General features: G+C 42.3%; 1 long non-coding RNA gene across 5 annotated transcripts in view; it reads left to right on the top strand.

Moving 5' to 3' along the window:
- The window catches only part of LOC107311501 (uncharacterized), a 194,096-nt gene that overhangs the window by 14,498 nt on the left and 154,595 nt on the right, over positions 1-25,003 (top strand). The window contains exon 3 of one of the 5 annotated variants that reach the window (XR_014943958.1): positions 7,551-7,636. The exons of the other annotated variants lie outside the window; for them this stretch is intronic. This is a non-coding gene — a long non-coding RNA (uncharacterized LOC107311501). Of the gene's footprint in view, positions 1-7,550; positions 7,637-25,003 lie in introns of those variants that run through there. 5 annotated transcript variants of the gene reach the window in all.

Raw genomic sequence — 25,003 nt, 5'->3', positions numbered from 1 at the left:
TTGCTTTTTGGTGATGTTTTGTTTGAAAGCCAGGTGTTCGTGATAGTCTTCCTTCTAATTTGTTTTTGTCAGAGAAAGAATGGCTAAGACTGGGAAAGCAGTCAGGGTTGTGGGAGTGTTTTTGTTATTTGCTGGGCCTGCTGTCCATGAGGAATCAGTGTAACAAGGCTGATTTCCCTTCCCTATTCTTGTCTCCACATGGATATTTTGCAAGTGCAGGCAGATGTGTTTGAATCTGAAACTGAGGAGTGTGCCTACATGGTGTGAAAACATGGCCATTGATTGGATGCTCATTTTGGTCACTTGAATCCAAAAGCTGTGGGCCAGCTTCCCAGAGGGGACTGAGCCACCAACTCAGTGGGAGTAGCAGTGAGCACACAGGGAGTCCATAGGGGCCTCAAGCTTTCCAAACTGTGGTCTGGGAAGAATGAATCCCTGAGGCCCTCAAAATAATAAAGCCAGCACACCTAAGGAGGCCTATGGAACCCTGCTGATCAACACTCAAGCATTGCTGGCAGGGCAATGCTGCGGTGTCTCGAGTCCAGCCAGCCTCCTATTAACTAAGAGAAAGCTGAAAGCCCGGTGTGACACTATGGCAAGGGGCCTGGTTATAAAGCAAATGTTGCTTGTGGTAGCCCACAAATACAACACTTGGCATCCCACATTTTCCCGGTATACTTAGATACTGGAAAATTTTAACTCCATCTTAGTACTGTTATATCTATGATGGAAATAATAATATTTATGCAGGGTAGTTTTTCAAGAGGCTTACTGGATGTGAAAACAAGTTCCTGGCTTTTCCCCTTTCATGGAAGCAAGCTGAAGGTCAGATTTACAACATTTCAAGCTGCATTCTGTGCTCATTTACACAGCTGTAATCTTGAGTTATGTCACTGAGAGCAAGGAATTGCTCCAGACTTACAGGGACATAGCTGACAGCAGAATTTAGCTCAGGGTTGCCAAAGCTCGATAGAGAAGGAACTGTGAGGGTGGAATTTGGTGTTCTTGAAGTAGCTTATGTATATGTTCAAGGAATGCAAGAGCCCTAAGATTTATTAGTAGTGTTGCAAAGCATTATTGAAATTAGGCTTAATTATCTGTGTAATTTGCTGGAACCAGCATTTTAGCATTTTTGATCAAGTATGTGCCATTAATTTTAAAAAGAGATGTACCAAGCTGCTCTAAAAACTGAACTAAAAAAAATTAAAAAAGAAAGCCTGTAATTTCTAAATGGCTTATTTCAAAAGCATTGAAAGTTGCTGGTGGTGGAGTCCTTCTCCCCCTTTTGCAAACAAACAGCCCGATTGCAACTTCTTGTTCATATGGAAGAAAGTTCACATCACCCCAGAGGGTTATCCCAGCATTCAGGGAAAGGAAACTCCTCCTCATTCCCAGGCTTGTGGAGCCTAGCCATCCTGATCCTGCCTGTGCCTGCCCCTGCCCCACTGACACCACCTGGGAGTGGGGGAGCTCAGGACTGGGACAGATATAGCTCCTGTTGGATGCACCAGCTCCATGCCCAAACCTGTTCCTTGTCTTCTCATATCCCTCTGGCATGTTGTGGTCTACAGTCCCAATAAAGAGGGTTAGACTGATAACAGCCATCGCACCACGGTGCTGCAGACTGTACTTTCCTGCTGATTTCTGTAGGAATTTCAGACAAGACCCTTAGTCACGGTTTGCCGTGTATTAAACAGAAATAATGTTGCTTTACTATTTTAAAAGAGTGCTTTAAGGTTGCAGGCATTAATATATAAGAATAGCTTGAAGCTCACTGTAATGTTGAGGGCTAGTGAAGTACCAGCACAGCCAAGTTACTAGCTGACATCTTGCCAAACATCTGCCCAAGCAAGCTTGTTTTCAGGACAGCTGCTGTGTGTTGGTTAGCTCTTTTCAATAGTTCTCTTGTTCAGATTTTCTCTTCCTTAGTTTCCCTTAAGCCTTCTCATCCCCTTCTTCAGTCAGCGCCTAAGGTGGCCAGCATGTCACTTCAGGAGGCAAGAAGAGAACTGGGAAGGGGCTGCCATCACCGAGCTGTTCTGCACCCTGGCTAGGATGGCAGAGAAGCATCAGCTTAGGCTTTCCAGTAAATGATTAACTTCTGTTTGAGCACAGAATGGAGCTGCGGTAAGAATGCAATTAATTACACCAGCAGCCCAGCCAGGCTCGCAGTCAGTGGTGCTCTCAGTTGCAGCTTCTGGCTCTGCAGGTCTGGTTGGGGAGTAACTAATTAAACGCAGGTGCAGGCTGGAAGACTTGCTGAATTAATGTACAGTGTCTTCTTTTCTGTGTTCCCAGGCATTTGTAGCTTGCAAGAAAAGAGAAAGCACTTGATGCTACAAATAATAATAGAGTACTGATGATGGTGGTAATTAATCCTTTATTATTCTAGTGTGATAGACTGCTGCTAGGGCTGTCATCCAAGTACTTCTCATGCAAAAACGTGTCTCAAAGGTGAAAGAACAGTGAGTAGGTGAAAGGCTGAATAACATTTTAATGGATTCTCTGATGTTATGGGCATAGATACATCGTCAGGATTTTGGCAAAGCTGTCTAGACCTGGTAGTTAAAACTCAAGACAGCATTCAGTGTGCTGTGGTTTGGGCTCCATCTTGGACTCACTAAGACCATTTTAGCAGGCAGCAGCTTGAAATGAAAATCCAGATAGGTTCAAATAGGAAGCAGAACAGGATGCGAAATGCGAAGACATAACTGTGTCTCATTGTGGCCTTTTTTGCTCTTTTACTGCTTCCTGAACAACCTCAGTCAGCCAGTAAGTAACAGGCCAGTGGCTGAGGGGCCTGGCGTTAATCCCAGTAATGTTCCTCCAGGTAGTGCAAAAGCTGATGGCCTTGCTGTATGGGTGGTTAGTTTCAGGTGGTGGTAACAGATCTAAGAAGCTGGAACGACGACAAATAGTGTTTGGAATCATTACTATTTATTGCTACTAATAAATGCTATAAAATAGTGAGTTTTGCTGGTATCGTCCCAAGTCTAATAAATTTTGCTGAGATAATTAACGTTTCTGGTTCAAATCAAACTCCAGGACTCAAATGCTTTTTCTGGTTATAATTAAATGAAAATTCTGAGTATGATGGTCTTCTCATACCTCTGTTGTCATTTCTTTGCTTACACTATCCTTTTGTCCCAGGCTCAAGAATTGTAGCATTTTAAGAGAGGCAAAAAGGATGTAGCCTTTCATAGTAGAAACCATGTGGAGTACAAAGCATTAAGAGACTTCAGTTTCAACATATAAGGAAGAAAGGGTCAAAACATAGTGAATTTGTTTATTTTAAAGACTGTAGTGCCATCATGCTCTTCTTGTTACTTCACGATGAAACTGGTTCAAAGCTATTAGGAATATTTATAGCAAGAAAATAACTCCAAGTCTAAGAAGTAGATTGGAAAGAACAGACCATATTTTATTCAGTGTGGGAATCAAACACTACCATATTGTACAGATTTGAAGAAGAATTGTTTTTGCTTTATGGAATGCAGCTCAAAAGCTGCGCCTATGAATATGACAGTGGTTTGTTTTGTTTTTTTTTTCTTTTTAATGCAGAGAATTTTAAGACAAACCTTGTTTGGAGAATTTTCTAAAGGATTCTGATCAACTTACACAGGCTCACTAAATTAGCAATAATTTATTATCCTGTCATATTTTCTGGTGTCTTTTGTTTCCCTTGTGTTACAGTTCTTAATTCAGAAGAGGCAAATTGGCAAATTGTATTCAGGTTATCTAGATGAGGGCTGTGCCTTGCTGAAGACGTCAGTGGTTATTCTGTGTGAGGCGAATAGCTGAGGGCAGGTCTTAGGGTGAGGAAGGTTTTATATTCTTCTCTTTCTCTTTGATTGTTACCTGCAGCCCTGGGAGAAATTTTCCATTTTGGAGTGTTTGCCTTCACTGGGTGTGGAAAAAATTGCAAAAATGCAATTTCATCACTGTTTGTATTTTACAATGGCAAGAATCCTCACTGACCAATTCCTGGCTGTGGGTCCTGGCAAGAGAGAGATTGGGAAGGGGACAGTGAAGCCCTAAATTACTGCTCAGCTCATAGGCAGTCTCACTGCAGTGCATAATCACGTGCTGTGCTGGTGACAAATATGATTTTATTTTCCAAATGTCATGCCTCTGAAATTTCCAGGAAGCTGCTCTTTGCTGCTGAACAATTGTTACAGAGGTGACTGCAGTAGTAAAGTGGGTTTTGTTCACTTCTTCTTGTCTTTATTAATTTCCAGCGTGTCATTTCAGCTGTGAATGTGTAGTTGCTGTTAATGTGTCTAAAAGCGTGGTGTTGGCTGGATGGCTATTTATGTCACAGTAAATATTTGATGAGAAGGTGTGTTAATTTTAGCCATAATCACAAGATAGTATGGGGATATATAGGCCTGAAATATAACATGTCACACACAATCATTTGTTACCTTTACTGTTTCCAGAGGGTTTTTTACATTTTCCTTGGTAATTTGAAGTGAAGAGGTGGTGATTCAGAGAGAGCTGGTATGCACGTAAGCTACATCATAAGAGAAAACGTTGATCCTCAAATGCCAGGTCCCATGCTCACGGGAGACACTGCAGCCACTGAAGCAATAAACCCATGCAGACTATGGAAATATGTGAATGTACAAATGGATCTCAAAGCTGTGATTTTCATATTTCAGCAATCACTGCCAAAGAAGTGTGTGACTGACAGCACAAAGGACTTAGATTTACTGTAGAGAGATGTAAATTGATAAGTCAGTAGACAGCCATCATTCTTCCTTTATTCTCTCTGTATCCCATGTCTTTGTCTGCTGGCATAATCAAAGTTGACGTAGTGCGTGCTATACCAGGTTATATTTTTTTTGTAATTATAAGACAGTACATGAGATCCAAAGGTGTTATTCAGGAAAAGGCACAAAGCTCACTGAAACAGGGTTTTTCAAATTGATCCTCTGATAATATTGTTTTTCTCATAGATTCTTGATACTCAGTCTTTAATGCTTCTGGGTGCTTTAAGAAGGGATACAGAGGAAGGGAAGTAGTGGGTTTTTTTTTTTGTTTGTTTGGTTTTTTTTAATGATGAAAATATTCTAAGGGTGAGATACTAGTTTTCTTCCTCTGCACCCTCAGCTGAGTCTGAGGCATTTAGTTGCACTGTATGTGCAGCAAAAAAGAAGAGCACGTAGAAGCCTGACCTGGGGGAAGGGCAGCACATAAGGATCATCCAGAAAGAGCTAAAAGAGTAATTTTCCTTCCCTGTAGTACTGACTGGTGCGTACATTTGTGGTATTGCATGAGGAGGAGAGGCTGAAGTGTCCTTTCCAACTGATCTATCCCACTAATTCATCCCATCCAGCTCAGACTTTAATTGCGAAGTTAGTAAATTTACTCAGAATTGTTTGTAAGATACTACAGACTTCTTATGATGCAGTTATGCTTAGGAAGCTTTTGCTCAAGTCTGAAAATATGTGGTAAAATCTGAACGTTGATAAGGCAGCTTTTTTACCTAAAATGTTGAGATAAATGTTGAGATCCCATCTGAATTCAGTCGAGGTGAAATTTGGAAGGAGGCAAATAAATCTAGCTTTCCTCACTCTGGAGCTCCAGCAAGGAGGTGCTGCAGACCTTCTGGACAAATCTCATAGCCATGTGTAATATTTTAAATAATTCAGATTTTTTCTTGTATTCTTATTGAACTTATCAAAAGGATTAAGAGACAGAAAAATGACATTTGGATTTTTTACTTTAATTAAGTTAGATTTAGATATAACAAGGGAAACAGAAAGAGATTTTTACTTTTCATCCATTGTCTCTTTCCTTGTCAGCTGCCCTCAGACTTACTTGTAAATCTAGGGACAAACTGAGAAATGTGTTGTACTTCATGGACATCTAAATGAAGGCTTTGTCTGTGAGGGCCCATGAGGTTGCAATGGAAGTATGAGACCACATTTCTACCCAGCACGGGTGTGTGGGCTACAGTCTCATAAGTAGAGAGTAACTGGGATAAGCTGTATTCTTGGTGTGTGAAATTTGGTAGCATAGACTCATATTTGTCCATAATGCAGTTCAGAATTCCTCCTTTTGCTAAATCTAGGTTGCCTTCAGCATGCTTGTTTCAGTCCCTCCACCAACACAGGCAAAACCTCCCTGTGTGGCAGTGTAGGTTAATTTATTTATTGTCATGGAGGGTGTCATGGAACCATGACACTTATCTTGACCTACAGCTTCCTACACCCTTGCCTAACTGGATTCCCACAGACTACACCACTGGCTTTGCTTCTTGGGGTTCAGGCTTATAATCAAGGCCATGGAAATATTGTTGCCTCTAAAATCTCAGAACCAAAGTCCCTTGGATACCATGCTTTGCCTCACTTATTCACAAGCACAATGATATGGAAAAAGACGAGTTAAGGGGGTTGGACTCGATGATCTCTGGAGGTCCCTTCCAACCCTTACGATTCTGTGATTCTGTGAGTCATCTATCTACTTCTCATCTTTAAAACAGGATTTTTTTTTAAAAAAACATCCTGTAGCTTTTCTGCTTAAATATAGCTAAACCGACAGTTTCAAAGATGCAGAACTAATTACCTTTTATTTTTCTTTACGTGATTAACTGAGGTGCCAGAGTTAAGAGCTTGTTTGTGCTAAATTGTCTCTGTAGTTGATGGAGGAAGAGAAGCACATCTGATGGGAGATTTGGATCTTTGGTACCCTTTGGAAATGCCTGTTTCTTGATATTGACAGTACCTGATTTCAGCATCTCAGATTCAGATGCTTTCCATTAGGCAGGACAAACTTAGTGTTCCTTGCAGGGGCAGGAGCTTGCTGAGGAGAGGTGAGGAAAGGCGCTGCTGGTCGCTCTTGCCTGTTGAAAGGCAGCTCTTAGTGCACAGCAACTCATGAAATAACAGAAGAAGGAAGAAAAAGCAGCACCTCACTAATAAATTAGAGTGGTTGTCTTGAACCTCAAAGAGATGTTCGCACAATGATCTCATACATTTGGTTTGATTTGGTTTTTTTTTAATTTGTATTTTTATTTTTTTCTGGAGGCAGGGGGGACATCTAATGTGGAGCCAAGAGTTGGATCTGATGATCCTTGTGGCTCCCTACTATCTCATCATATTCTGTGATCATATTCTGCAGTACTAGTGCCGTTCAAAGCTTTCATCTGTGTGCACTGGTGTTGTTGCAGGACTTTTCACCAGATACCGGCTTCTTGAGAGATTACAAGGATTATTTAGGAAAAGAACAGATATTCCTTTGTAATTCTTGAAGTGCACATGTGACTCCATAAGAGCTACTGAAATGGACACTGCCAAGTGATTTTTGTATAGGTGACAAAAGAACTCTTTGGAAGCTGACTTGCTATGGATACAGATTAGTTTCAATCAGAAAGACTGAAAAATTGTACTAGCAATTTCCTAGGCCATCCATTTCACGTGACGTTCATGCCAAAAATGTGTTTGCTTGACTATTTTCATAATAGGGTCATTATGTTTCCTTCAAGGTAATTCTTTTAAAAAGGAGTTTATTTATTCTCGCTTTTTTCTTGTCTGTTTCTTGGGCAGGAATAGAACTTTGAGAGCTTCTTATGAGGAAAAATGCAAGAAAACCACCTTCTGGAACCTGTGCTCTGTTTGCTACATATTTTTCCAGAAATTACTTTTAAAATGCCTATTGGTTATGAAATAAACCTGAATGAGCCATTATACTCTGGTGCGTAATTATGTATTTAGGACACATACTGCATGTAGCTTTAAAGGAAATCCGTATGGAAACAAATTGCTTTACATTTGCAATTGCTGAGTGTAGTTAACAGGAGCACCTCAAGCCTTTCAAAATACTGAAGTCATTTAGATCATTTTCTGGAGTAATTATCTCTCGAGCCTCAGATTCTCATTTTAATGCCTGTGCTGTACAGTTAGCTGTAGAGGTCTTGGTACTGCATAGCAAACTGGGACTTGGCTGTATAAAAACCTTGACATGGATTTAGTCCTGCCTGATATACTAGCTCAGAGCAGGCCAGATGATCTATGGGAAGGAGCTTTATCTGTGCTGAGTGTGAAGATGTGCTCCAAGGAGAGAGACTCCTCCAGCAGTGAGGGCAGAAGCCAACTTCCATCTCTCTGTGGGTTTAGTGAGGAGCAGAGATTTAAGTTTTGGATGAATGGCTGTGGGATTTACCAGAGAGAGGGGTATGCCTGTGTGGCTGGCCAAGAAGTTGGAAAGGATTCTGGCTCCACTGTTGAGTGACTCAGAGACTGTCACTAAAGCATTGTTGTTCACCAGTTCAGCTCTTACTGCTGTCTTACAGTGTAGTACTGCAAATACTTCCTATTTTAACTGTCACTTGGCAAAGTACTTGTGTCTCAGGGGGCTGATCCTTGGCATAGCCATGTGCAACATAAATGGCAGCAGGCACCTGTAAGGAAGCTGTGTGCCTGCCTGGGTGGATAGCATGGAGCAAGATCAGTGTGCTTCCCGCCTGGAGACAGCAGTTCCTGCATGCAATCTGCAAAATGCTGCTCTCTTCACAGTACAGTTGGCAGTGTTAAGAGCTGCACATATTAGCTCTGGCACATATAAAACAGGGCTGCATTAAGTGTTTTGAGGATGTGAGGGTGTCATTTTTCCTTTTCTGGTGATGAGCACTCAGGAGACTTGTGTTAAACTTGGGACTTGGCAGATCCTCACACTGATTCTGCCACTTATTTATTGTTTGGCCTCAGGCTAGTCACTTAACCTCTTACAGTCCTGATTTCCCCATCTGGAAAATTATATTTACATCTCCTTGGGATTGTGTAGGGCTTAAGGAACGCCTGTAGGGGATTTGGAGATCCTCACATCTGAGATGATACAGGACTGCAAAACATTTGCCACATGTGCAAGGAGGAAGGAGTGCATGCATGCCCATGTGGGAGAGCCTGTGTGCAACCCCAGCTGGCAACACAGTCTGAAAGTGTGATCAGCAGGGGTTGCACTGCATGTTTTAAGATGATCACCTCTTCCTTCTGGACCTTTCAGATTTGCTAGAAGACAGAGGAAGGAAACTGACTGAATGAAGAGTAGGGCAGCAAAGGTTAACTGCTTTCTGCTCTTGGTCCCCTGGATCTTCTTGTCAATGCTGTGTAACAGCTGGATCTCCCAGGAAGGTAATGATCTTCCTGACTGCTCCATCTTGCTGCAGGCTATTAGCAAAGACACGTAGCCCCTTTGCTGCCCATTTCTTTAGCAGGGAAAAATGAATCTCTGACCAAAAAAAAAAAAAAAAAAGTTCCTCTATATAATTAAGCAGCATTAGAATGAGGCCTGTGCCTCTGCTGATGAACTTCAGTGAAAGCAGATGGTCACAATGGTATTAAAAACTAAAGACTTCAGTCAAGCTTTTAATTGAAAACAATTGGACCCTGCTGGATGGTAATTACCTTGGCTGCCTGCAAATAATATCACAGCACTGCTACCTATGAAGGAAGAACTGAAACTGAGTTAATAAGAATTGCTTGATCTGCATATAATAAACAAAGAGCATTCAAAACTATTTTGGCTGCTATTCCCCCCTCCCCCTGCAAGACACTTTCAAGCAGATAGCAGTGTGAAAAGGAACACACACTGGCAGGAACTGAAATGTGTGAAATGTTAGCTGGGCTCATAAAAATAACTTGAAGAGCCTGTCTTCCCCCATCTCCCTCTTTTTTAAGAGCTAAAGTCCTAGGCAGGTATGAAAAAAGCAGCAAAACAAAATAAAGTGAAAAAGGTCTGGATTATCCAGTGTTCCTCCTTTTGTGAATGGCAATGACAACAGCTGTTTGCCTGGATCTCATGTTATTTCCTTTCTCCTTCCCCCAATCTACTGAAAGGCTGAGGCCTTCTGACCACTTATAGTGTTTTCTCTACCTCCCCTCTTAACTGGATTTTAATGATCTTTTCCTTAAAATGCCTCAGTCTCCAAGAAAGCAAACGTAGTATGTTGTATTTTTGCAGAGCTTCTGTAAGTGACATGCCAATTTTCTCATTCTCCCTTTTCAGTGCAAGGAGCAGGTGAGTGTTTGAAGGCTGGCCCACCTAAAGTACTCCTAAACCTCAGTGGCTGCTGTCTGCTATATCTTTCTTGACTTAACGTGACATTAATACTACTTTACACAACCTTTCTTGCTGGGGAAAGGGCCTGCATTTTTGTGTGCATGTGACTGGAAAAGCACAGTCTTAATGTCCCATCTTTCAAACTCATGTACCAACTGTGTACAGAATGAACCAAATCTTGTCACCTTCCACATAAACACCATTTCTCATATGGGGGTGCTCTTGAGTACAGCTTTTTGTCCACTTATGAACAAATAACAAACTGCTGCTCTAGAAGACCTTAGAGAGTCAGAGCTGCTGCAATTTTGCAAAATTATTGAGTAGCTATGAACTGCTAGTAAAAGTGATGTAATAATTTTCCATAACATATCATTTTAGAAGCAATGATTTAACTCTCTCTTTCTCTTCCTATTCAAATATTTGTCCTTTTAAGGCGCCAGCAAAGAGTTTATCTTGTCTTGTCTGGCAGCACAATGAAATGGACTGTTCCAATATGTTTCATCTGGATATGATGATTTTATGCCTGGAGTTCAACTTCCACTCAATTTACCATGATTGACATGAGAAGGATGTCCTGGATTCACGTATGTCAGTAGAAGCATTCACACTATCTTCAGTAGGATTTGCTAATTTTTTTGTAATTAGAATATTCTCTAAGTTTTATTGTTGTAAGGTCTCTGAAACTGCTGGCTCCAACTCAGTTACAAGACAGGAGGGTATCTCACAGAATGAGTAAAATAGATATTTGTAGTCATTATCCATTTGTATGGGAACTGCTAGGTCAGTGCCCGATCCAGTGACTGAGCACCTATTGAAGGGGAATAGCCAGTTCTGGTAGCACCGGTGCAAGCAATTTACCCGAATGTCATTGAAGGGCTGGTTCTTAAAAGGGGAAGTATCTCTGCTTGGAGATCACCTCCTCTGGGAGCTTCTAGTGAGCAGTGATCCTTGGAAAGGGGGAAGGTAGTCTCTCTTCGTTACTGAATTGTGGCCTCTACCTTTCTTGGGTGATCTGAAACTGGTTAAAGGTAACTACATCAGCTGCCTCCTGTTCTTACATCTTTCCAACCAAAGCTGAGGTATTCTAATTAGTGTTTGGGATTTCACGTAGCTTTGTCTGTGGATTTTCCTCTGCTAGTGGGCTTTGGAGAAAAGGTCTGCAACTGATGGAGCAGCTGCATCTCTGTCTAGTAGTCTCTGTGTTCAATCTGATGCTAGTGCTGAGCATGTTTGACCTTAGCCCTTCCTGTCCTTTTTTTTTAAAATTAAGATCTTGGGAAAAATTTGCAGCTAGGAAGGTGTCATCCTACTGGCTGTGGTGATTTTATCAATGTTAGCTCTACAGTGTATGATCACTTATTATAATTGCTACTTGCAGTTTCAAGAGAGCTGGTACAGGGCATGCTATTTTAAAGGTGTGTGTAAGGTGTAAGCTCTATTGATCTAAGTATTCTGAGTGATAAACAGCTGCTGGGTTTGATTAAAGCTAAGGGGAAGCTGAAGCATTTAATCAATCTCCATAGGAGCTCTGAGTATATTACAAAGCAATTGTGATTATTGCTATTATAAGACAAGCTATAGCATGAGAAAGAAGGATCATTTTTCTCAGAAACATATCGTGATGTTATGGTGCTTCTTCTCAGCTGGCTTGACACTGTCACCTCTGGAGCTTGGCTAAATGATAGAGTGTGCCAGCTCAAGTGGTCTGATCCTGAAGGGAGAAAACAGGAGCAAGGCCTTTTAGCTCTCCTGTGCCTTCTCTTTCCTGTGTCTAATTGGCTGACAGCGAGGACTTGGTGAAGGAAAACAAGAAATGGGACAAACATACAATAGCACTAGCCAAATTATAGCCTTTTCTGATTATTTCAATCTGCGCTTTCAGGGTGTTCTGAGTGGTGGGATAAATTCGTGCCCTTTTACTACTAACAGCTCTTAAGGCACATTTCTTCCATTATTTTGTTTAATCACTTCTTGAACCTTTGGTCCATCTTGAGCTTTAAAAGTTCTTGTGGTAGTACGTTGCGTGGGGCCTCTGTCACATGCCTCTTTAGAGTAGTACTTCTTGTTTTAAACTTTCTCATGATGATCTCTTTTAGCACCTTCTTGCTCTGATGTTAAGAAAAGCAACAAATAATTGTACACTTTTCCTGCTTCATAGAGATCTTTGCCTGATCTTACTTGGTTGTCTCTTTTTCCAGGGCTTATTTAGTTGGGCCTTATCTGAAGCTGACCTGTTCCTCTGACCACCCTGGTCACCTCTGTGTCTGTCCCTCTCCTCATTTTACCGCATGCTTCCCAGAATGACCAGAATTTCACACGCTGCCTTAAGATGTGGGCTTCTCTGAATCTGTTATTTCTTCCTTTTTTGGGTGTTCAATGATCTGTACTTATGATATGGCTTATAAGTAATGTGTGTCATGTAATTCTGAAGACATAAAAAGGATTTCTAAAAAATAAGGAGCTGCATGAATCCTAGGTCTAAAATGTATCTTGCACTGCATTTAAAATAAGAGAATGGAAAGTCTAGTCTAGTGGGTTTTATGGTGGTTTTTTTTTTTTTGTTTGTTTTTTTTTCCCCCTCAGGAAATGTAATATGAAAGTAAATTAATAGACATGTTTATTAAGCAGAGAAAACTTCCTCCTGCCATACTTGCAGCACAGAAGTTACAGCACTTAAGACTGGAGAGGACAGCACTTGCAAAGGTTAACTCTTCTGTGTGTGGCTAGTATCAGTCACTTCAGTGTCTTCTTCAGACTTTCTCTGCTGAATGCAGAGAAGTATGAACTTCTGTGGGCCATAGCTGACTTATCACTCAAAATGAGAAAGTAAAAAGAAAAACCGAAGTGAGTAATCTAATCTTTATTCTTTACCTGGGGAGAAACACTGAAAGTAAATGGAGACTGAATAAGGATTAATGAGTTAGGGTATTTGGCATAGATAATGCTGAGTGGCATTAACAGGGTACAAAATACACTTCTTTACATATATTAAATTAAAATTAAATTTGCTCTGCTCTATTTAATTTCCTTTTTCAGAGAAGTGGTTTGAAATGAAACTCTCCTTTAGATTGAGGTTTACTAGTCAGCCCTGATTGTCAACTGATGGCCTCTGTGAACTCCTTGAGTTAATGCTTTGAACTAAGTTTGGGAAAGTGAAGGTGAAAGGGAAGGTGTCCTGCCACCTTCTTTTTTTTCCAGTCTGTCTTACTTTCATCCTTGCCTTCAGTGTGATCCATGCTGTATGGAGGAACCTCCACATTCATGCAAATTTTGCTTTTGCTGAATTAATCTCATAAGAGCTGGTCAGATTCCTTCAGTTTAGAAACAAATTCAAGGCATCCCTGATTTTGTTTCTTTAGTTTGGAATGTCTTTTTAAACTTGAAGCTTCCCATGACCTTCATGTGCAATCCCATCAGTGACCCTGGGGAGCTGATCCGGAGGCAGGGTCTGGTACAGTTATCTTCATTGCTTAAGTTTCTTATTGCAACAACAGTTAATTTTTTGTTGTAGTGCCTTCATGTGAGAGTCACAAGTCATCCAGGAGATTTATCTGGACTTTCACTTGGAGTGCCTTGTGAATGCAGGTTTATAAGTGAGAATTTAGACCAGAAAACAAAATTTCATTTGGGAAATCTTGAGGTCCTCCACAGATAGTTGGAACTGGGTCATCTTACCCTGGGAGAGGGGACTGAGGGACCTTGGTTTATTCAACTTGGAGAAGAGATCACTGTGGGGGAACCTAGCAGCAGCCAGATTTTCAAGTCCTTGACCTAGCTTCAATATCACTAACTTCAGTGAGCAAAACGGATTAGATTGTCAGAACTAGCTGAACTAGTAGACTGATATTTCCCATCAGAAAATGTACCATAGTCTACTGAAAAGTGAGCCTCACTTCTCATAGATTGCAGTCTGAGGAGTATTTCTTTTACAGCAGCGATAGCCCTGAATTTCTGCATTGTTCCGTCAGTGATGCCAGCAAAGGTAGCTACATGGCAAATCAAGTCCTGCTTAAAAGTAACCTTGTTTTCCTTTGTTTTGATGTTTTTTGTTTTTGCCTGGTTTTAAACTGATTCCTTTCATGGTTCTGTGAAAATTTATCTTGGTGCAACTAGTAGGGGGAAAAAAAGCAGGGAGTACTTACACAGCTGTTTCTGGGCTTCAAAGATGTGCTTTTTGGGCTTTAGTTTTTGTAGCTGGTTTTCACAGACCACGTGGAAATAACAAGGAAACTGAACTGAACTCTGAAGCATGCCATAAATGCCATATTAACATTTCTGGGTTGCAATCTGGCCATTTGTTAACTGATTTTGTCTCATGGTGTTCCTATGCACAGAGATTCCTTGTAAGCCTACAAGATGATTGGTTTCTCCTGAGCCGTTCTGAGTGGGACCTTGCTGTTCTTCAGATACATCAAGTCATTTAGACTGGCTAACCTGGTTGACATTCTCTATCTGACTGGTTCAACCTTGTTGCTTTTTTATGACCAGGGATTGCATCTGAGCCGGTAGGGTGTTCATGTTTTTTTCTGAAGCTAATCTCTTTACTCTCCACTATGTGTATTTCCACTTTGTGCTAATGAAAACAGAGGGTTGGTCTGGGGGCAGTATGGAAAGTATCTGTGAGCTCTGGCTATCTCTCTGAAATGTTACAGATGATTTGGTGTTTGCTTTGGCATGTTTCTGTGAAAGATTGTAGAGCATGTGTGCCTATAGACAGAGAGAAACAAGGTTGCTGCTTGTTGCACCTCTGTGAGGCTGCCTGACTGTCCGGCCAGGTCCTTTCTGCTGTATGGGAAAAGGCCTCACAAGCAAGCACTCATGGTGAGATTGTACCAGGCACTAAGCTTGAAAGCAGTTCTGCCAGCTTGGGCAAAAAAGAAATCTTCTTGTCTGAATATATGCATTTTTTTTTATCGACATCGTTACGAATAGCACACAGGACTTCTTGTCAGTAGAGAAAACTGTCTGTGTTGGTTTGCCCTATGTACTGGGCAGCATCTCATATAGTGCATTTTCATAGCCTGCCATACCAGGTGGTCAGTTCCCCTTTGGGGACTGAGAGATACTATTCCAAACAGAGGAATGAGAAATAATGTGTAAAAAACAGCAGTAAGATTCAGTCCCAGATGAAAGATGTGGCTATTGCTCTTAAAAATGGTTGTATTCCTTACTCCTCCCTTAGCCCTTTGCCTCCTAAAGAAAGATGAGTTAAGGATTTCCAGGTGGAAAGTGTTTCTGTCCAAACTAAGATTTCTCTCCTATGTGTGCCAATACTGTCCAGCTGAAAGCTCCCACAGCACTCTTTGAGAAGATAAAGTATAGCTCCAGAAGCCCATTTGTGAGTTTTCCTGTCCATGAGAAACCTAATTCTAACAGCTAATGATTTCTGAGAGCTCCTGGTGAAAGCACACAGGCAGCAGGACCTGTGCTTGACTAATTATTGTTCAGTATTTTGATACTGAGCTTGGTGTCCTAGCAGCAGTTTGAAGAACTCAGATCTCCTTTGCTCTTTCTAGTGGCAGCAAGTATTTATCTAAGATTCCTGGTTCTGGAAGGAACAGCTAGAAGACAAACATACATTGTTAGGAATTGCCAAGTAACTAGATCTAACCTGTGGCCCATCTGGCCTTGAATCCTTTAAGCAACAAGTATTTGAAGGAAGATGCAAATATTGCTGGGATGGATGATTACAGATGATCTACAAATAAATGTGTCCAGTGCTTCTTTGAGAGCTCGGTCTCAGCTTCTGTTTCTAGCAATGGCTCTGTTAATTTCAGCAGGGGAGATACAGTAACTGACATTTACCAATTAACTTTTTGGGTTTTTTTTTGTTTCACCTGTCAAGCTTTGCTGGTCAATTTTGCTTTACAAAATCTATAAGTAGAGAACGCTGGTGTTTTCTTTTGTACTGGTGACATGAAGGAATTAAAGGATTTAAGATCGTAAAGCCTTCCATGAATAATTTAGGCTCTGCTTCCAGCAAATATTCACTCTGCTACGTACGCACTGATACTGGGCTCAGACATTTGTGGTATCAGCAACAGTGCCAAGCCCTTATGAGCCAAAAGGAAATAGGCTTTTATTCAGTGTCAGCCATCAATCTGTTTCCAGGCTTTAGAACCATACGCTTGTCAATTAGGGGCCTCTGCTTGAGGAAACTGGTCTTCTAGCTTACAACAAATACAGATGGGTCTAAGCATGTTCGTGGAATTACCTCTATGGTCTCCTCTGTGAAATTTTGTGCAGTCTCACCAGCCTTGCTCTTCTGACTGCTCTGCTTCATGTTTCTCTTGGGAATTAATACTGCTGCACATACTAAGGCCAATGTACACAAACACTTGTTTCTCCTTATAAAATGATTAAACTGTCTGAGAAAGAAATGACAAGAATCCTCTCAAACAAACCAGTCAGTGAGTTTCTCTGAATCTGGTGGCTGTTAGGGATCTTCTTGTCATTATAAGGATTGATGAAAGTCTGAGAAATTTATAGTTGAGAGACTGTCTATGTTGGATTCTCTTGTTCCTGCCACTGATGCAGGGAGACCTTTAGGTAAGAACTTTCCTATTGTAGTTTTCTAGGGTTTTTTTTTTTTTTTTCCTATTTTTTTTCTTCACTGATTGGAAATCCTGAAAGCAAACATGCTGCATCTGCAGCACAGCAAAGGGGCATGCTATGTTAAGAAACCGCCTTGTGGAAAACTCTGCTAGAGCACACTGGTCCTCTCACTCAAGTGCTATTTCATACTCTGTGCTTCAAGGCAAGGTGAAGGCTAACACATGTCCTGTACCACAAGCAATGAGATTGCTTGGATCCTTTCCCTTCCTGAGCCCCTGCGCCTGAGGGCTCAAAATGGTGCCCTGCCTCTGTGCATTATCTATACTGGGTCATGGGCAACCCCACTGAAAAGCTGGCCAGAGGTGAGCTGCTTTTGAGAGCTGTGTGGCATCAAGTTCATGCTGTGTGTTTGTGAAGATACATGGGCTGGAAGCAAAAGTGCTTTTGCTCTGCTGCTGCTATTTTAATGTGAAAGTGAGACTCTGAAATGCTCTGTTCTACTTCAGTGGCTCTAAGAGAAGCCTTTCTCCAGGGGTTTCTGGTACCTAGGTTAATTGAAACAAGTCCAAAAGACTCTTTTAAATCTAATTCCCTCCGCCATGTATGCAGTCTCTTCTTCACTTTTCTTTGCTCCTGTCTACACCCTCTCTTGAACAAAAAGCTTTAAAATGCTCTTCTGGAAAGGGCTTTAATGTAATTCAGAGGAAGTTAATGTGAAGTCAAGGTTGATTGCTCTTCTCCCTAAAACCACTGGTAGTGGCTGAATTAGTGAGAGTTAGATGGGATCTCAAACATAACTGGGAAACTCAGGATGAACTGAACAAAGAGCATGCTGGAAGCTGGAGGTTGCCGCTCTCTCTGTGTGACCTCCTGAGCTCATGCTGAACCCTTTGATCCCAGTCCAGAGCACAGTGACGTGGCAGCCTGGGCCTAGGCCAGGGATGTATACTGGGTGGAGACTGTCATCATCTGTGTGAGCTCTTGATCCACCCTGTACCTTCATTTCCACAAACACTGCTGCATATCACCATGGGGGGCATCGCTGCTGGTGCTCCTCCAGCTGGTATGCAGAGCTGTCTCCTCCAAACACAGTTCCTTTTTCCAGGAACCGCTCCAATAACATTTAAAACAAGTGGGCCTGCATTTCATAATCTCTATTCTATTTTTGCCAGATGCATTTTTAATTGACACAGAAATCTAAGACCCTGTGTGCAATAGTGCAGCTCAGGGCACAGGGCTCATGTCTCAAAGGACATGGTTCTCAGTAAATTTCACTCAGTCAGATGACATCGGTGTCACAGCATCTCCTCATTCCTGTGGGCTTTCTACACAATAGGGCTAAAATAACACATGTGCAACTGCTTGGAGCAGAAGACTGCAAAGTCACCATGAGTCTTTCAGTGCTGCAGCTTGGAGTCCAGCTGGTGCCACTAAAAGGGATCAAGATGCACCAGGGCAGTTGCCCATGGCCTAGACACTAGCTTTATGCGGGCTCTTATGGAACTCTGCAGTTGCAGCAACAAAAATTCTCTACTATAGATGACACTCAACCTATAGATGACAATCAGTCTCTTTTTTTTGTAGGGTAGAAGTTGTTGTATAGACCTAGGTCAACTTTATGCCTATTTACCTGTTACTGTATCCACACGGAGGACAGTGGTACTTCTGAGGCAATTGTAGGATATGGGACAAATGTACAAATCTGCTCTATGTGGAGTTCCCAGGAACTTAATGTTCCCAATAACTTGGCTGCAGTACTTAAGTGTCAGGGGTGAATCAGCCCCCCCAAATTGCACAACGACAGATTCATCAGCTCCAAATCTGTGCATGAGGACAAGACCTCAAGTTGAACTGTAAGAATGCCCTTAGGTGAGATGCCACAGATGGTACAGCTGAAGAGAGAAATGGGTCTGGTTTAGTAGAGATACCTTTCTTTAAGATGATTTTAAATATTTGCATTTTTTATGCAGCATTTTAGAGTATTTCAGCAGCTCCCATCTGGAATTCAATTCCTCTCCCTGTTAATCAATAACAGGTCTTAACAAAACAATATCTCACAGTAGACACAAGCATACAGTGCTGAACAAAGCAAAACAGCCATTGGCTTAGAGCAACAATTGCTGCTACACAACGTGTTTTCAAAGCTCAGTATATATTTTGTCCCTGGTGGGAAAACCATAACAAGACTGAATTAGTGGCTGGGCTTGCCAAAGGGAGAAATTAAAGTGCGACTGTTTGTCTGACACCTTGAAGTACCTTTATTTATTTCAAGGAGAAGACAGTGTAAGGAAATAAGATGCCGATTAGGGAAAACTATTAGCTTTTGCTTTCCTGAGTGTGCAGTGGTTCTGCATGCCTGCAGCAGAACCTACTAAGTGTAGTTGGAGTACAGCAGTGCTTTCTGATGAAAGGGCTCCTTGGCAGTGCTGGCACCCACAGGAATAATGCCCATGAGGCTGAGGGCTGCAGGGGTGGGGAGGAGCACGGTTTTTCAGGGGAAGATTGGCTTGTCCCCCAGGCTTGGGGCTAGTGTGCAGAGGCAGAGGGCTGTTCAGTGAAGGAAAGAGAAAAGGTACAGAATATGTGAGAGTAAAGCAAATTCCCTTCCCAGCACATGGTTACCTCTGAGCTTGCAAACTTAACTGCTCATCTGTGGATCTTGACAGCTCCTTGCTCTGGCACTAATGGGCTTCAGGAACTCCCAGTGAGCTGTAATCGTCTTGGTTCAGGGCTCAGCCTGCACCTTTACAAGCACCTTCACCCCTCACTGTTAACCTGTGGTCTCCTTTACTTGGCAGCTAAGCTTGTAAATTCATGTAACCAAATAGCTGTGCTGTTAACTGCCCGTACCAAAGTGAACAACACATCCATCTTCCAGTGCCCAGCCGGCAGCCTAATGACATGTCGCACTGTGCGGTGGTACCCTTTCAGACGTAACTAACTCTGGCACTGCAGAAACAATTGTTTTGGTATTTGCACACACCATGCAGCTCGTCTGGGCAGAGGAGGGAGGTGTCAGAGCAGGTGGTCTCCCATCACTGCCCTATGCACTGGGTCCCCCATGCAACCTCCCCATGCCATGGCCCCATGGCTGTAATGGGAGACTTTAACCTGGTTGGTCAACCACACCTGGTGCCCTGGGGCAGCAGTTACATCTGGGGCTATGTCTGACTTTTGACAAGTCTCTTTGAAAAGCTGTGCTTTGGTATCCTTGTCCACAAAATGATCATAATTTCATGAACTGAAAAGCCATTGGGAGGACAGATGCTAATGAAACATGAAAAGGTGCTATGGTTTTCTGGCTTCTATAGTTTCTGCCAGTGTCTGTGGTTCAAACCCTTTAGTCTTCAAATTAGCGTCATCAAGAAGAAGGTTGACTGAGTGAGGACACAATGCTCAGGCAATTGCTGCTTGTGGGTAGCTATGCCAGGTTCTTCCAAGCTGTCCTCATGAGGACAGCAAATCCACGAGCTCTGAGTAAATTGCCTATGAGAGCTCTTCCTTCTGCTTTCAGTGAGAAGGAGGCTGGGCTGCAAGCTAATTCTTTGCTAGAAACCCCACACAGAGCTCAGCTGAGGACTTCGTTCATGGGAACAAAGCTTTACTGCCTCTGCTATTGCTGGTGTTACCACTCGTTACCAAAGGGGAGAAAGCTTATCCTTCTGCCTGCAAGTAACTTAGACTTGACATTGATATATATTCCCCTTCTAGCCCTTAAAGCAACCACAAGCAACTGAAGTTAAGGAGCATGTGAGTTAGCTGGGGTTGGATGAACACTGCTTTTCTTTATCTGTTAGTTGCTTACCTGGTGGAATAGGCAGTCTGAGAAAATTTCTTAATTAACCAGGCTCTGTCCTATGCAGCATATGTCAACATTATAAAAGCATAGTTTGGCTCAGGACATTCCCCTGAATATTTGTATTGTTAAGGAAATATCTTGAAGAAAGGGAAAAAATGAGCCTAGGCCCCAGCCTCCAGTCAGAGAAGACTGTTATTTTTCTGTTAAACATTATGTCCAACCTCAGAGAAGAGTGGGTGGAGGGTTAATGAGTTGTCTTTGAAAATAATTTTGAGCAATGCACAGCAAGATCTCAGGGAAACAATGTTTACAGTCTATATCCTGCCTCAGATTCCGTAAACGCTGCTCTGGTGCCCCATTGCCAAATTTAGCTGTAGTCACCAGGATGCAGCTGGTGTCCCTTGTAGTCGGCCATCACTCAGTAGCTTTAATACAGATGGACAGAGAGAGTTTTTCCTGATTATTGACCATCGCCTACTCTTACTGGTGTGCATTTGCCTTTGCAGTGGCAGCAAGAAACTTCTTATGCATTGAGCCTAATCTAGCATCCTTAATGATGCTCCATCCCTGCTGATGTGAGCAGCGGGCTTGTTTCACAGTGCAGAGGGGAAATGTGTCCTTCATGAAGAGGTCTGTCCTCCCGAAGGAGGGTGAGGAATCTACTGCTCTGCCGGTAGTCTGCCTGGATGTCATAAAAGGTGTATGGGCAATTATATACAATCTTAGGAATTTTGCCAAGTAATGTTAAGTGCAGAGTGTTTGTTTCTTAGCCTTCCCATCCATAAGGTCCAGGTTACCTTGAACTTTTAGTTCTACCTAGGTTAGTTCACCCCTTCCCTTAGTCCTTTGGCAGATGGGTGGCCTCTTCTCCCTCCAGTCTTTTCTTGGAAGGGAAGTATTTGAAAATTGGGTCAGAAATTAATTTGTTCCCCGAGGAAACTTTGGAGGAGGAACAGTTCTTTAAGTAATACAGTTGCCACAGTACATTTGAAAGAGTTGTTGTCAGGGCTTTTTGTAATTGTTTAAAATATTAAATAATGCAAGCTAACAGAGACCAGGCAAAATACATAATTTATGGAGGGCATCCCTCTGCTCTTGCAGGTTTTTACTCTGACAGACCAGGACCATCCTGCATTCCCTGTGACAGAGACTTGCATCCTGCCTATGTGACTGTCTTATTCCTTCTTTTTCCAGGGGGAGGGAGGGAAGGAAATGAATAATTTCTGCTTTCCTTCTGTGTCTTCATCTCTGGTGATTTCTGCACCAGGAAAGAGATGAACAATGTCAGAACTGTACTCGTTCTTTACTGTTTCTCTTCTTTTTTCTTTTTTCTTTTTTTATTTTTTTCTCATCACCCAAAGACGGATGAGGGAAATGACTGAAAGCACTCAATATCCACTCATCATTTCAATTCAGCTCCCTAACAGCTTTCACTATCCAGTGGCATGATGGTCTTTAGTTTGTTATTTACTGACTGTTTAATTTAAATGTATCCCCATCAGGGAGCTGAAAGATCCAGCCTTAAAGCTCTTTCACATGATTTCTCTAATCACTCTCTAAATTATTTATCATGGCTCTGAACTGTCAGGAGACTTCTTTTTTTTTCTTTTTTCTTTTAAGCACCATGATTTGTTTCCCAAACATCTGTAAAAAATCATGACTGACCTCCCATCTGGGCAGCAGCTCAGCTCTGTCCCAGGGCTGGGTCGTGTCAAGTGTGCGAGCTCTGTTTCAAAAGCATAAAATTCCTGACATGGTGAAATTCTTTTCTTACATATTTGTTGATAAAAGGCGGGCAGGGAAGGGAAGGGAAGGCTGCTGTTAGGAATGCACGAGCAAGATGCTGCATAGCTAGGCCAGAAGCTAGTGGAACACTTTGTTACGGAAACAGCTACAAAAATGCTCCTCCCTGCCTTAGAAAATGGTTATTTAAAGCAGAGTTGATTGCCAGTCCTTCTTGCCGCTGTTGTCTTTTGGACGTGGCATGTGTAAATAATATTTCCGCATGAAAGAAAACTTTCAGTGATGACAGTGCTCCTGTGGCCGCTTCCTGTCCCAGAGGGGAGGCACCGGCCCTTCCCTGGAAATGACGACACCCTCCAGAGAGAAAACCCAGGAACTGAGAGGTTTTTTTTCCTCCAAAGTCTCAGATGAGAGAATTTTGACCTCTAGAAGCAATGAAAGTAGAAGTTCCTAAGGTGTGTACTAGAAAAGTACCTGCTTAAAAGTAAACACAGTGAGAAAGTGAAAAGAAGTATATGACTTAAAGCAAAGCCCATATTTCTCTAGGATTCTTATAATCAAAAGTGTTGATGTGTGCTTTAAAGCTGTTTTTTTTCAAAACAGATTGCTTTGCTTTCACCAGTGTCAGTGAGCAGAAATCCTTTTATTCCTGGCTAATGACAGCTCCTGACTGTGCAGAAGCTGTGGACACACCTTCAAGAGACTGCAGTTACCAAGCACACAGAGGTGGTGACATCCTCCCATGTGTCGTTAAGCGTGTTCTGCTTGCATTTTTCCCTTTTCTTCCCCTTCATCTTTTTTTTTTTTTTTTTTTTAAATGGAGATTAACCCATACCAGACTTAAAGACCCTTAAGTTTTAGGGAAGTTCAGGCAGACATCTGGATCCCAGCTCTGCAGCTCCATCTCATTGCTATTTGTTATTGTTAGTGTTGCTTCAGGCCCAGCTCAGGGACTGTACAAAGTGCTTTTTCAAAAAAATAAATAAATACCAAAGTGTTTTTACAGCATCTGAGAAGCACACTCCTTCTGCAAGGTGTTGTAGCCTGATCACTGCAGAAACATGAGGAAGAAACTTTGGGAGTGCATAGGGCACTGGGACTTCAGAAAACAAGGTTCTGATGGTCTTTGGGGCTTAGAGTCTCTTGCCTGTTAGCCCCTCTACCAGGTGAAGGAAGAGTGCTGGGCCTTCAAGGATGATCAAGGTGCACTAATTTGGGGAACTTGAAGACCTTTCTGGGCACAGGAACTGGGGTGAGATCTATCTGAGCATAGCTGTTGGAGGCAAGGAACACCTCTACCTCTGCTTTTGACTAATGGGTCCTAGCAGAGAAGGAGTTGTTGAGCCTGGTCCCTGAAGGCTGCAGAGACACGGCAGAGCTGTTGGGTATGCCAGAGGTACGGCTCATCCTCTTATCTCTTTTGTATTTATCCCCCTGGTTCTGATAACCTAAACTCCTCACTTTATTTTTCTTGGGATTTTCTTTGGATGAACCCTATTAAATGCAATACTAGTGCTGAAATTTGCGTATGCCAATAAGACCATCTGTTTTATTAACTGAAGAAGGTCTCTGGAGTATTTCTTGCAGGCTTGCAGCCCTTTCTGCTGCCCCCAGCACTTTACATCAGCCCTGTGAACAATGGGAGGGGACCCAGGAGGTTGCTAGCAGGAAGCTTCTCTTCCCGTGCATAATGAACTGGCTGGGAGACTGAGGGATGGAGATAGCACACGAGACACACAGCACAAACTGCTGAAACAATAAACAAACAAACGGATGGCCAGCACTTCCTCTTCTTATATTGTTAGCTCTGCTTCCTAAACCCACCCCTCAAAAGCCAGCCATCTAGGCTCGCTTATGCTTAACCTCTTTGTTGCCAGTGATGGCTGAATGCCCCAGCCATTGCTTGTCAATGTGATGACTGCTGCAAGAGCTGGAGATCCCTTCTTCTGAAAGACAGAAAAGCACTTTTACAAAAACAATTGAATGGAGGGAGACATAATTTGGCGATAAGGCTCTATGAGTGTAGCACCTTGGTACCAAGACTGTGTCCCAGGTGGGCACATACATTCAGACTCTTTGGGCAGGATGTTGTTTCACCTTATCTCATCTGTTAGCAAGAGAATTATGACAGCAGAAACTGAGTGGTGGCAAAGCTATCTCCATCCATGTAGACTCTGAAGAAAGATGCCTGCTTGAAAAGCAGTTGGGGATGGTCTTTGGTTTGCTGCATGCAAGTATTTCATCCCATGGCAGCTGAAGTTCGTGGCCCACAGGAGCTTTAGGTACAGCAGCGAGGTAGTGGCCCTGCACCTGCCACAGCTTGGCACCAGTTGGTCAGGGGCAAGCTCCATGTCACTCTCCATAAAATACTGCCAGGAAATGGTAAAAGACTATTTGGGAGAACTAGGCTGGTGCTTCTAGAGATGAGAAGCCACTTTTCAGAAGGTGTGCTGATATTTCTCCCCATCAGCCCCCAGGTCCAGAGCTAGATGGGGGTGGCCTGGAGGGGTCATGAACCTCCCTGGACCCTCCCAGCAGCAGGGAAATGTCTGTCACAGGGCAGGCCCTGCCTTCTGCTGAGTGCTCCCAGATGACAGCTGATTTGTTATTACTTTAAATACCCACTATTTGTGTTAAGCACAGCAAGAAGTCTAGTAAACCGAAATGGTGACATTTAAAAATGAAGTATCTCAAATAGATGTTTAGTCCTTCAAATAAGGAAGCTATTATCTGCTAAATACCAAGTTTAACAGTTATGTAATAAGTCCATATCAAAACATAGATAATGACTGGTTGGCTATGGTTTAGCAATTGTTATTTAATTAACCTATAAAGGCTTTCCTA

This window comes from Coturnix japonica, chromosome 3 (assembly GCF_054131305.1).
Source record: "Coturnix japonica strain WE chromosome 3, WE-NBRP24, whole genome shotgun sequence".
Taxonomy (NCBI): domain Eukaryota; kingdom Metazoa; phylum Chordata; class Aves; order Galliformes; family Phasianidae; genus Coturnix; species Coturnix japonica.
This window is presented reverse-complemented; position numbering and strand designations above follow the sequence as displayed.